At 37.0% G+C, this 13524-nt stretch overlaps 1 protein-coding gene across 4 annotated transcripts in view; it reads left to right on the forward strand.

Annotated features, from left to right (window-relative positions):
• The window catches only part of slc20a2 (solute carrier family 20 member 2), a 132741-nt gene that overhangs the window by 71593 nt on the left and 47624 nt on the right, over positions 1–13524 (forward strand). The window lies entirely within an intron of this gene.

The raw sequence follows: 13524 nt of genomic DNA on the forward strand, positions 1-13524 counted from the left end.
TGCCAAACTTTCTTTTTCAGCCACTTGCAGCAGAGAGATTAAGTTGTGCTTGGTCATACATGTCCTCTTAGAAGACCAAAAGGCATATCTATAGGTTTTTTTTTTTTGGACTGCTTCTAAAAATGGAGAATGTCAAAATGAAGGACTCCAAAAGGCAGCTCTGCATGATGGCTTCATGACTTTTAAAAGACCTGTGAAGATGGAATATAAAAGCTCCCAGTTGAATTACAGTAACAGGAAAAGGGCTAAAAGAAAGCTGAAAGTGTAAACAAGAGAGTGTCTGCATTCTGAGGAAAAGGCATTATCCATCCCAATTTTAGAGACAAATCACTTTAGACAATACAGTATTTACTGCAGGAGTAAATGCTGCTGCTTGTTGGCACCAAAGCACTGGTGTCAAATCACCATCGTGTGCCAAATTGCAAGTTCTTCCTATATTTCATGTGATTATCTTTTTGATCCAGCTTTTATCCCACATCCTAAGCACATTCCTGTAGTTTGATCTGGTGTAAGGCAATGTATATGTGAAAGCGAGTATACCCTGCAGCAGACTGGTATCTCATCTATGGCTGTACATTTTATTGCCAAAGTAGTCCTTGTCCTCTTTTAATAAGTTAGTTTGAAAATAGATCTAAGAGTAATATCTAACTATTAACGTGTGTAAACAGATTTATTTTAGTAATTTCTTATCCATTTTTAAGGTAAGTGCTCTGACAGACTAATCACAACAGTATTTCCCAGTAAGCACACTGGCACCGGGTTGATACAGCCCCATATCACCACATTTTGTGATTTGTAAAGATTCTAAGAGATTTTTTTTGTTTTTTTTTTTTTTAACCAAGCACTCACCTCAAGCAAGCACACCAAACCCCATCACTTCCATAATAAATGTCTCATAAATCTTGCGGTAATGCCTCTCTACCAGTTAGATCCATTTCACCTCTACTCCTCTTTTGCAATGAATGAGTGGATTTTTGGCATCACTACATAAGTTTGTCTTTGTTGATGTTCACAAGGGAGAAATGTTTCAAGGATGTTATGCATGATGTGAGCCACCAGCTACAAATGAGTCTCCTTCTACTCCTTTCATAGCACCTTGCTTGCATATCTCTGCAGAGGTTGCGACCCTATTGACTCTAGCTTCTGACATTTGCACATGGCTTTGGCAAGAATTCATCTTTCCTCTTATTGACCTTTTCTGAGTGTTCCTTTGACTTATGGTTATGAACACAAGAGTTCCCAAAGCACATAAAAACTTCCAAACATGCCCATTACAGGGTCATCAAACCCAGCTAGTGACAAGGACAAACACATACTTTATAAATAAAAACATTTACTCCTCACAAATAACAAGAAGCAGCATAGTGGATCACAAAAAGCAAAAAGGAATTGTATGAAAAGGAAATGGCAATTCAAGGTGAGTAGGTCCAAATCACAAGTCCATAGAATTATTGAAATACACAGCGCAGAGGTCCAAAATCCAGTAATACACAAAGCACAAGACGTCACCATTCAAGTGAACCACTTGGGACTGTGGTTAGTACTGAGGCTTTCCATTGCTGTTATAGGGTAACACAAGTATAAAGAACAATGCAAATAATAAACGAACATAACATTAACTTAAAGACTTGCTGAGCAAAAAGAACATTAAACAAGAATTTAAATCCCAGCCAAGGGTTGAAAGCTGAAATCTAATACACCTCCTAACATGTCCACTTACTGATTAAAGTGTTTCAGCAGGTCAGAACGCAGTGCACCTCCCACGAATGGGGAAATATTACAACATTACACTTCTGGCACTTTTATTTCCTAGGAAAAATATTTGTCTATAGTTAGCCGTTAATTTATGCTGTTTATATTCATTGGTTTTTTTTTTGTTTTTTTTTTTAGCAAGAAGAAGATGAATGCACAATGCCATTCATTCAGCCATAACACATATAAAAATATATATATAATTTTTTTTTTTTTTTAAACTTGCAGTTACTGTATACCTTCATCTTTGGTCCTTGTTTGAAAGTTGTTTTTTGCATACTGGACAATTCAAATGTATATTTTTATGCTGTCTATATACATCATCTGTAAATTAACTGATGTATTGGCTTATATCTCTAAATACTACATTTTTGTGTGTGTGTGAGAAATTCTAGGTGTACATTTGGGCATGATTAGTCAAGTGTTCATTCTGTTGTCTCTGTCTAGCGCTTAGTTAAGACTGAACTGCAGAAGTACTTTACTTGCCTTGTCATCACATTACAAACAAAAGCTCAGCTGGAGTGTATTCTTAAAATGTACAGTTTCATTTACTTCTGAATGGATTGTACTAGTTTGTCTCATAAACTCATATTTTCCAATGGAATTCCTTGGGTAATTCCTGTTTACGTATTAAGGAGAAAGTGGATGTGATCTGCTATTTGAGCAGTAACGCAATGTATAAAAATGATACTAGGTAAGGTCTGGAGTAGAAAGTGGTTAGATAGCTCTGTAATTGAGACATAAGCACAGGTTCCTAGAGCACAACTTCAAAACAACAGCACGAGACAGCTATGTTTCCAGTAACTTACAAAGCCAGGATATTACAGCTATAACCCACACCTTGTTTGTATGTTAACTTTGAGATATGCTTTTTGACCTACCCCTTGTGTGTCTCCTGTATAATTTTTATGTCTGTGATGTTATATTGATTTTTTTTGTTGCAGCTAAATTTGTAGGACTTTTAAAAGAGGTTTTAGTTTTTCCTGGTTATAAAGTTCAACACAATTAGAAACAACTTTTCAAAAGCAAAGGGCATAATGATGATCTAAATAATGTGCCACATTACATGCACGAGGATATAAAAAAGAGAGACACATACTGTAAAGCATTACACAAAACCTTGTAGGTGTACATAACCAAATTGTTCTGAGTTGTAAACATATGGCTAGATGGATTTTAGTTTTTCCTAAAATGCCTCACTTGACACACTTTTCATATGGGTGTATTAACTCGTCTTGATTGGCAGCACTTCCCCAAAGATTCAGCAAAAAAAGCTGATCCATGTGAAGACAGGATACAGTGCAATTGTCAAATGTATGACTTTTGAGATGCTGAAAGTGGCATCCCACTTACAGACTACAGGGGTTGGACATGCTGCCAGTTCAGATCTATAAAAATGATCTGTATGCATGTAATTAATTATATACATCTAACAATAAGTTAGTTTTTCAAGTGTTACTAAATTAGACTAGAGCAACACAGTTAATGGTTAGGGCTGTGGTGTCACACTTACAGAGCACTGCATTTACACTCTGGCCTGAGTAGAGTCTGTTCATTGTTTGGATGTTCTTTCGATATTGGAGAGGTTTTTCTTTCAGATACTCTGTTTTTCCTCTCTTCACCCAAAGACTGTGCGAGTGTTTTTGTGAGTATGTCTTGTGATTGACTGTTGCTCCATCTTCAGTTGGTTCTGACCTTGTGCCTAGCGTTGCTAAGAATAACATCTAAACCCCACGACTCTGAACTCAATAAATGGGTTGGAAAATAGATAGATGGATTGATGGGTAATTTATGGAAATCTATCCATCCATTCATCGATGGAATGAAGGAAACAAGTTTAAGATGTAGCTTTTCAGTTTATTTTCTGATATAGTTTTTTTACTTTCAATCTAGCGTTAAAAATACTTGGTAATTCCACTGGACTATAACCACCAATAACCAGACATGAAAGTTTGCCGAGTTATTGTGATGTGGGAAAGTAACATCCTTTTTCAGTTGTATGCTTTACATATCTGGACAAAATTAACATCTTGCAGTACTCTTCAAATCCTTAGTTTGTCTAAGTAAATCCAACCTTTAATGAAAATTGATGTATATATTTTAATTTTTCACTATTTATGAAACAATGCCATTGTCACATTAGACTATTTTTTCAGCAATTTTTGGTTGTATACTTCTTTACATAATCTTAGCCAGTCAGTGGTGCCGTCCTCTGAAGCTGTTCACCTAATGTAGCATACCCAACCCTTCATACAGGCATGGCCAAATGTTTTGAAGTATCACTAATTCCGGATAGTCAAGAAGGTTCACCAGTAATACTCTTTTAAATGTCTTCTACAGTTCCAAGAAGGAGTCCATACACATTGACTGCATGCTACCCTGGTACAGCATCTGCTCAGCCCAGGTGTATAAAGCACTGCTAAGGCAGGAACAGATGGAACAAAATTTAACCATGCTAGTGTCACATGACAATAAAAAAAAAAAAACGTTGACGTTTAGCTGCAATTGGAAGAATCAAACTAGATATCAAAATCACAGACACCTTCACTCATGATTAAAGTGAACAGTCATTTGTTTAACACAATATATGCTCGTGTAGCACTGTCCAGTGGTGCTGCACACAGGGTAAGGCCTAAATGACCAGGAAGCTCAGTAGCTAAGAGGCAGGTCTTGTGTGCAGTAATTGAGGATATTCTTCTCTCCTGCTCAGATGCAGCTCCTTTAACGCTTTGAGCATGTTTTGTAACCTAAAAGATGTATGTTTGTGGCTGGCTACAGTACAAATGTCCAGACTGTAACAGCTGGCTTCTGTATGATGGATTTTTTTGGGGTTTTTTTGTGGTAAAATACAGTATATAATATCAAAATGAAATCTGTTTTATGACTTGGTGGGTATTAAATGATTTCCAGCTAGATCATCTCATGTAAAACCATCAAACCAACTGTAATACTGTGTGTAGTTCTGGAGAAAGTCCACATATTAGTTACCAGGCTAAATCTGAGACTGCAGAACAAGACCACTGGCATATAGACTGGATATACAGTGGTGTGAAAAACGTTTTGCCCCCTTCCTGATTTCTTATTCTTTTGCATGTTTGTCACACAAAATGTTTCTGATCATCAAACACATTTAACCATTAGTCAAATATAACACAAGTAAACACAAAATGCAGTTTGTAAATGGTGGTTTTTATTATTTAGGGAGAAAAAAAAATCCAAACCTACATGGCCCTGTGTGAAAAAGTAATTGCCCCCTGAACCTAATAACTGGTTGGGCCACCCTTAGCAGCAATAACTGCAATCAAGCGTTTGCGATAACTTGCAATGAGTCTTTTACAGCGCTCTGGAGGAATTTTGGCCCACTCATCTTTGCAAAATTGTTGTAATTCAGCTTTATTTGAGGGTTTTCTAGCATGAACCGCCTTTTTAAGGTCATGCCATAGCATCTCAATTGGATTCAGGTCAGGACTTTGACTAGGCCACTCCAAAGTCTTCATTTTGTTTTTCTTCAGCCATTCAGAGGTGGATTTGCTGGTGTGTTTTGGGTCATTGTCCTGTTGCAGCACCCAAGATCGCTTCAGCTTGAGTTGACGAACAGATGGCCGGACATTCTCCTTCAGGATTTTTTGGTAGACAGTAGAATTCATGGTTCCATCTATCACAGCAAGCCTTCCAGGTCCTGAAGCAGCAAAACAACCCCAGACCATCACACTACCACCACCATATTTTACTGTTGGTATGATGTTCTTTTTCTGAAATGCTGTGTTCCTTTTACGCCAGATGTAACGGGACATTTGCCTTCCAAAAAGTTCAACTTTTGACTCATCAGTCCACAAGGTATTTTCCCAAAAGTCTTGGCAATCATTGAGATGTTTCTTAGCAAAATTGAGACGAGCCCTAATGTTCTTTTTGCTTAACAGTGGTTTGCGTCTTGGAAATCTGCCATGCAGGCCGTTTTTGCCCAGTCTCTTTCTTATGGTGGAGTCGTGAACACTGACCTTAATTGAGGCAAGTGAGGCCTGCAGTTCTTTAGACGTTGTCCTGGGGTCTTTTGTGACCTCTCGGATGAGTCGTCTCTGCGCTCTTGGGGTAATTTTGGTCGGCCGGCCACTCCTGGGAAGGTTCACCACTGTTCCATGTTTTTGCCATTTGTGGATAATGGCTCTCACTGTGGTTCGCTGGAGTCCCAAAGCTTTAGAAATGGCTTTATAACCTTTACCAGACTGATAGATCTCAATTACTTCTGTTCTCATTTGTTCCTGAATTTCTTTGGATCTTGGCATGATGTCTAGCTTTTGAGGTGCTTTTGGTCTACTTCTCTGTGTCAGGCAGCTCCTATTTAAGTGATTTCTTGATTGAAACAGGTGTGGCAGTAATCAGGCCTGGGGGTGGCTACGGAAATTGAACTCAGGTGTGATACACCACAGTTAGGTTATTTTTTAACAAGGGGGCAATTACTTTTTCACACAGGGCCATGTAGGTTTGGATTTTTTTTCTCCCTAAATAATAAAAACCATCATTTAAAAACTGCCTTTTGTGTTTGCTTGTGTTATATTTGACTAATGGTTAAATGTGTTTGATGATCAGAAACATTTTGTGTGACAAACATGCAAAAGAATAAGAAATCAGGAAGGAGGCAAATAGTTTTTCACACCACTGTACCTTAAAAGGAGAAGAAGCAGGTCAGAGCCTGTCTCTGGAGCAAGACCTTTGAAACAAGCTTTTTTTTGCAAACAAACCATTGCCACTTTAGTTTCCGTTATGTTTCTTCAGCTAACCCCCACAACACCAAGAGTTCCTGGAATCAACAATAAAATTTCATCTATCTGTCCTGACCTGTGAATGCGTCAACACAGTTGGCTTGTATGGCCGTCATAGATTGGTTTACTGCCTGTTCCGTTGCGCAGATGAACAATTTGTGCTCAAAGTATTTGTTACTGCTTGCTACTTAAAACCTCTTACTTGCTTGTGTGGATTTCCTTTGATTTGTGACTTCAGTTTAGGTTTCCTTTACAGTTCTTGCTTTCAATGGAAAGGCAGGTAGAGCTAGATCACTGGCCTCATTATTGTTACTGGTTATATTGGAAAAGTGGTTAAACTGACTAAAGTGATCCTCCTATACAATAAGCAATTCATTTTCATTTTCCAGGGTCAGTCCCCACCACATTAAAATAATAATTAGAAGCATGGAATGGGCCTAAATGTTATGTCACTGGGTAGAATTTAATGTATAAGTGGAAGTGCATTAGCCTATACAGACTAAGACGATATGATTGAAATATGGAAATTTTTTTTAAAGGGAAGAATTTGAGTTTGAGCCAGTGACCTTTCACTTCTCTGCTCAGTGCTGTATTTAGAAACATCCTATGAATAGAAACTGAGTGGTTATTCTGAGAACAGAGTATATATATATGCCACTGTCATTTTTATATTTTACTATGTGCGTCAGTTTTCAAGCTGTGTACTATGTTGACCAGTTCAGTGTTACCTACACGTAAAACAACTGCATATTTTTAATTTGTCCGGTTATTCAGCAGTGATTTAAAAAGTACTTTGAGGAACTAGAATGATAAGAACAGTGTTTTTTTTTAATAAAAAAAAAATATTTTTAATGTTCTGTAAAAATGCATATTTAAAAGTAGTAGGACATCCACAGTGTATGTTATAGACTGGTAATGTATTTGTAGTTCCTGGAAAAATTATCCCATGCCTAGCCTGGTAAACATTTTGCCTGCTTTAAGACTTAGTCTTTCTTAGAAGCTATTATTGTTGGATTCTTGCAAATAATGATTTGTATCCTTCATCAGTAGTGTAGCAGACTAATAAACTTAGTGTGGCTTTTTAAATTCATGTCTTCATTGCTATATAATTTGTACCCTATCAGTATTGTGTCTGTGAGTCATCTGTTGACACAGCCATGAAGAAGTAAGTGAAACTTCTACCATCTTATTTGTTGCTTGAATATTACAGTGAAAGACTTCTGACTATCTTCCGTCACCTCCTCTGTTACCCAAGGCAGATATGTATATAAATATAGAATACAGATAATTTTCCACAACAGTCAAGATTAAAGCGGCTTCATACAGAAATTCTGTTTGGGGGCCAGTGTCGAATTGCATGATTTAATAGAATGTCATTCAAAAACATGTATTTTATGTACTCTACTATTACATGCAGTTCAATTCTATCATTACCATTATTTCTGAATATAACTCATTGTTATAATATATTTAATACAGAAATTAAGCTAAAAAAATTACAAATACTCCCATCTTTCAAAACAAAGTCCTCAAATGCATCTAAATGTTATGCAATACATACATTTTCTAATTTGTGTAGTAAGTAGGAGGTTCGAACACTGTTGTTTGTTTTGCATTGTGAATTATTGAGAAGGGGGAAAGAATTGCTGGGACATATTTGCTTTTGGGTTAAAGGGCGATAAGATTATTGTCTAAAGCAGATGTGTAGCTCAGAACAACTTGTGGTGAGTTTTAGATGGAAGACATTACATTTAAGATTGTGGTTGCTGTAATCTCAACACTGCCCAATCGCTGGAGCTGGAAGTAGTAGTACATGACTAATTAAAAGATTTTTTCATAAGTTTTCTCCCTGACACTGGAGTAAGAACAGGAGATTTGTGTGAAAGTAAGCATATAAATACAATGAACTACTTGGTGGCAGTGTGCCTCTTTCACAAATCCATACTGATTTATTAATGAGTAAGTGCCTTTGGATTACTTGGTGGACTGCCCACTAATTTCATTGTGAGGGGAACTATGGTAATGCTGTACTTACTAGATGTCAATATATGGACCTAATCCAGTTTCATACCATCAGTATGTTTTAAACATAGTAAAGTTTTCCATATCATTTTTTTTGTTTTTTTATTTTTCACCTGTTATGTGCATTATTGCCTAAGAATGTGTTAAAGTTACTGTTTTACAAATGGAATAGCAGAGCATCAATGAGTTTACACCTAAATTAGAAATTATATTTGTATAAGCCAATTATGAAAAAGTTCACCGCTTATGCTATAGATGATCATAAAGCTATGAATCTGAACCTGAAAGGGGTATTCTGAAGTATTGATTTTGTACATGGCCATAGATTACCTCCTTGTTTCAGAACTGAATCAACATGGGTGACAAATTAAATAGTCTGCTAAAATAGAGTTTCTAATGCTAAGAAACAGTAGGCCTCTTTTTTTTTTTTTTTTTTTTTTTTTTTTTTTTTTCCTCCCAGTTCGTGATTGCCCAGTCAGAATGTGCCGGGACCACCTTCAAATACCATAGTCGTAAATGGGCTGTAGAATTTCATTATGGCAGAATATCTCTGAAAGATTAGCCAGTGTCTACCCAAACTTCAACATCGACAACAGAAGGAAACTATTGTCACTGTGGAGCTTACAGTACTAGAGAATCAAAATATAATGGTGTGTGAGATAGTAGACACTGTAGAGATATTCAGGGCATTCTTCATGAACATTTAAACAAGTTAGATTCCTACACAGTTGACTCTTGAAAGAAAGCATCTACTGTGTTCAGGGCTCCAAAGAGAATCACAAGCTAATGTATTCAGAGAGAAATTTAAGATGCATTTCTCAAATAGAGGCAAATCCTGGATACCTCACTTTGACCCAGATAACAAGCAATGATCTAAATGAAATCGAGAGATTCTACAAGGGCAAAAAATGTTATAAACAAATACCAGTAGGGTCATGTGCACAGGTTTTTGTGTTGCTAATAAGTATAGGTTATTATACCTTGGAAGGTCCATGTAACTAGTCGGTTAAGCACTGATTAGCTTTGGTATTTGCAGTAGTCAATCAAAGATAATTATCAAGAAAACCTGTGACCCTCTTCAATTTCACAGCAATGCCTGTGCTCACACTATATGGAATGCAGAGGCTGCTTTACAAAACTGTAGATTCAATTCATACACTCCATAGTCTTCATATCTGGCCATCTGAGACTACAAATTGTTGCCCATTGTGGATAACTGCTGCCATGGCATGTTCTAGAGAAATCAACTAGAGGAGAGTTTTTGCAGATGCAGGACAAAACTAGTTTCTCTGAGGAATAGAAAAACCTTCATAAATGTTATTAACAAAAAAAACAAAAACATGAATTATGTTGAAAAATGATCTATAAGAAAGTGCCTAATAACACTGGCTTTGAATAGATATTAATCAATCAATTATAGCTGATAGTGATTTTCTGTTTTAATTCAACCTAATCTTATATGCTCACACAGAGAAGAAAAGGTTTTTCATGATGTAAGATACTGTATCTGCCAAATTATTGAAGACAAGCTTAGCCAAAGTCATTTCAGTAAATGCACAAATCCAGTGAAATTCAGATAAAGTAGCTTTTACAAGCAGCTTTCAGCTTTCTCTTCCACTATATAAAATGGTGGGTATCCCCAAAATACTTTTACAAGGATTGTTAAAAAATGTTTTCACTTAAGGAAATTTGGCTTTTTAGAAAAAATAAGTACATTTATTTTGCCAATGAAAATAGCATAAATATCAGCTGTTCTGTAAATTATCACAAAAATCCTCAAGCTCCCTTTTGCATTGAAAGTTTTAAAGATTTAACCAATACAAACTATGGGTGATGTTTTATTTGTGTTGTTTCAAAATAAATTTAACTTCTTAAAAAAATCCAGAAGTGTATGTATGTTTATTTTAGATAGATAGATAGATAGATAGATAGATATTTTATTAATCCCAAGGGGAAATTCACATTCTCCAGCAGCAGCATACTGATACAAAAAACAATGTTACATTAAAGATTGATAATAATGCAGGTAAAAAACAGACAATAACTTTGTATAATGTTAACGTTTACCACCATCCATCCCCCCCCCCCCCCCCCCCCCCCGGGTGGAATTGAAGAGTCGCATAGTTTGGGGGAGGAACGATCTCCTCAGTCTGTCAGTGGAGCAGGACAGTGACAGCAGTCTGTCACTGAAGCTGCTCTTCTGCCTGTTGATGACACTGTTTAGTGGATGCAGTGGATTCTCCATAATTGATAGGAGCCTGCTGAGCGCCCGTCGCTCTGCCACAGATGTTAAACTGTCCAGCTCCATGCCAACAATAGAGCCTGCCTTCCTCACCGGTTTGTCCAGGCGTGAGGCGTCTTTCTTCTTAATGCTGCCTCCCCAGCACACCACCGCGTAGAAGAGGGCACTCGCCACAACCGTCTGATAGAACATCTGCAGCATCTTATTGCAGATGTTGAAGGACTACACAACTTCCTTCTAAGGAAGTATAACCGGCTCTGTCCTTTCTTACACAGAGCATCAGTATTGGCAGTCCAGTCTAATTTATCATCCAGCTGCACTCCCAGGTATTTATAGGTCTGCGCACAGTCACCTCTGATGATCACGGGGTCCATGAGGGGTCAAAAATATTTTATTTTTATAAATATATTTATTTTATATATATTATTCATATTTTATTTTATGCAGTGTTTTCACAGTAAATAGTATACTTGGATTTTTCATGGGACATTTCTAGATTTACATCATTAAAAAAACATGAACTGGGGTTGAACATTGAGTACTTGCTGTGATTGGTGATTTCTTTATGATGTTTAAGAATTTACACTGTACTAGTCATGGTACCTACTTGAAGACGGGTAATAGTGCAAGAGATTGCAAATAATTTTCTAAATTATTCTATGTGTACCTTCAGCACATTTTCTCTCTTCTTTGTTTCCATTTGTGAACATCTCTTGACCGGTGCACCCTCTCTCAAGCATGTTCCCATAAAGCCTTCTTATCAGACTCTCTTATTATTTTTGCAGTACTTTTCTCCCCTACTGTCTCGTTTTATACTTGTCGTCTTTGAAGGTGAATCTCTCTGCATGCCTCATACGCCTTTACTACTCCTTGTGCATCTCACACTCTCTCTTTCATCATGTCGCCAAATTCAAACTGACCATTTAGATTCCTCCAAGGGACTGGACACACAGAACCTAGTGTTTTACTATATACTAGATAGATTTATTAATTTAGGAAACATCACACTAATGTTCTTTGGGGAATGCAGATTCTTTCACCAATCCATAATCACAGTCATTTTCTACTGTGTTAATATTTGAGGACTATCATTTGCTTCAGTAATGCTGGTGCAGTGTACTTCTGATGCAAAGGCTTAAGCTAAAAAGAGGTGGCTGACATGAGGTATGTGAGGCTACTCCAATTTTATGAAGTTAATATTAAGACTTCTTTGGTTATGGGCTGTTATTCATGTAACAGTAAGCAGTAGCCTAAAGCCTTTGATTTGCTCTCAGAAACTGTAATTCAATGTATGAGCTCAATATGGATGTTGGGTCATTTGATTAATCTGCATTCTTCCCACAATCCACACACATTCATTTAATTAGATTTCTGATTATAAATTATGCTATGAGTATGAGGTTGTGTGGTTGCTGGTATATTCGGGAAGAACTGGCTTTTTGTTTAGTTACCACCTTCTTTGACCCTATTGGTGCTGGAAAGGGCTCCAATTTGCCCTGGCCCTTCACTGAAAAAGGTGGCCTAGTAATTGGATGAACAGATGGACTCATTATGTAATTATACAGTACATACACTGAACTTGCTAAGGTGGCTATTTTCTTTAGTATCCTTTAAGTGTGTGTAGAACAATTGGTCACATAAGCATAATATTGTCAAATCCTTTTCATGGAATTCAGGGTTCAGTAATACATGGCAAGAAACAGCCCAAAAAAGGGGGATAGTCCATCACAGAGCCCACTCATGGACATATGCATACAAGGTGGTAGGGAATAGTCATGGAATCTAACCAGCATATCTTTGTGGATGTAAGAAGAAAAGTAGTACTTGGAGGAAAACTTGCACAGACATTGGGAGAAGTTGTATACTCCACATAGACAACAGCCAGGTACATGATTTAAACCCTGGACGCAGTGTGTGGGAGGCAGCAGTGGTAACCACAGTGCTAGTGTGACTCCCTCAGGCAAATGCATTTATAGTCCCTGCCACTGAATGCCATCTTGACACTAACAAACTGTAGTTTAGTTATAAACCTCAGGTCATAAATTTTTTGGTATGAAATACATTCCTTAGTTGAAATCAGTAAAACCACTGAGTAGTGTCTTACATTCTAGATGCAAAATTTAGAAAGAGACCAGACCAATGCCATTGTGTTGTTGTGTGTGTGTTCCCCCCCACCCCGATATTCCAGTGATACCATTTGTAAGTTATTTATTGTGATTCTTTTAGGAAATTTGTATTTTTCAAATTATCTTTATTATACTGTGCATGTCTGAATATGAGCAGCTTTCAAAAGCACTAATTTTGTTTTTCAGATATGGTGGTCAGTAAGAGCAGTCTGTCCAAAAGACATTAAAAATGTTTGATTTTGTCCTTAGTTTATTTTCATTTGAAATAGTGCCCTGTGTTAATTATATGTTTGATATATCTATGTGTGTGTGTGTCTCCTCTTGCCCCCAATTCAAATAAGTTGAGAAAGTTAACCACTTGTTTTTTTTTATGTATAATTTTCAGAAACCACCCAGTGGGGGAGGGAAAAAGAATGGAAATCATGTGAGAAAGATAACCATAGTTTACACATTTGTTATAATCAGGGGGTTATTTAGAAAATTACATTGTGAGCACTTCTAATCAAGCATATGCTTGTTATGTCCATACTCTCACTTTGTGGTGGATTTTGCCAGTACTTGTGCAATAAGGTAAACCTTCATTCCCTGCATCCCTCCTCCTGCAGTGTCTGTGTGCGTACAG

Source organism: Erpetoichthys calabaricus, chromosome 5 (genome assembly GCF_900747795.2).
Source record: "Erpetoichthys calabaricus chromosome 5, fErpCal1.3, whole genome shotgun sequence".
In the NCBI taxonomy this organism is placed as follows: Eukaryota; Metazoa; Chordata; class Cladistia; order Polypteriformes; family Polypteridae; genus Erpetoichthys; species Erpetoichthys calabaricus.